The sequence below is a fragment of the Ipomoea triloba genome, chromosome 13 (assembly GCF_003576645.1).
Source record: "Ipomoea triloba cultivar NCNSP0323 chromosome 13, ASM357664v1".
Taxonomy (NCBI): Eukaryota; Viridiplantae; Streptophyta; class Magnoliopsida; order Solanales; family Convolvulaceae; genus Ipomoea; species Ipomoea triloba.
The window spans coordinates 5,993,306-5,994,261 of NC_044928.1; positions in this window are offsets into that span (position 1 = coordinate 5,993,306).

Below are 956 nucleotides of genomic sequence, written 5' to 3' on the forward strand. Positions count from 1 at the left end.
CACACACGTGACTGCCAATGATATCGATCAGGTTGTATATGATAGAATTATATGATATGTAATATACCACAGGGATACCCAAATCTAATCTCTTGATTGGTAAAATTCGATCGTTAGATCGCAAAGAATTCGATCCTTAGATCCGTGAGCAAGTCCAATCCCTTGATTGATAAAATTAGATCTCTAGATCGCAATTAATNATATATATATATATGACATATATACACTACACACGTGCAGTGTTGTTTTTTTTAGTTAGCCGCATAGGCACCCACCTAAGCCGTCTAGGCCCTAGGCGCTTAATTGCTCTATTTTTATTTTTTTTTTCACTTTTAGATAAATGCTTTTTAGGTAGCATTATCCAAATAAATATTACACTACTCAGTAGAGGATTATAGATTTATAGCCGATTAGCCGTATATGTGTTCTATATTGCCTATGTGCAGAATTGCAGAGGAAAATAAAAAAAAAAATAGAATAACAACTTATAAAGTTACAATGAGTAACAGTGTAGGATATCTAATGGACGGTTGTCCAAACCAGCAAACCGTCGACTAAGAGGACCTTTCAAGCTGGACAATCGCCAACCCACCCTTTCTCAAAAGATCGATTCTACCACAACCAGTTACCTTTGTGTTGGCATTAATACTTCCATCCACGTTAATGGTAGTGGTCTCATCTTTTGGTCTTTGTTGATATGGAAAAGTAAAAATAAAGAAGAAAGAGCTGGAGAGAATTTTTTTTTATATAATAATGTTGTGAGTGTTTTTTTTTTTAAATTTAAATTTAGTGGGTTCCACCAAAAAAATAATAACAATAAAAGAGTAAAATTAGTGCACTTTCGCACACCAATAACACTTATTGAATGTGTTAAGAGTGGTCGCGAGCTAGCAACCCTCCTTTTTTTTTTTTTTTTTTTGTTTTATTTTTTTTTTATTTTTATTTTTTTTTTTTTT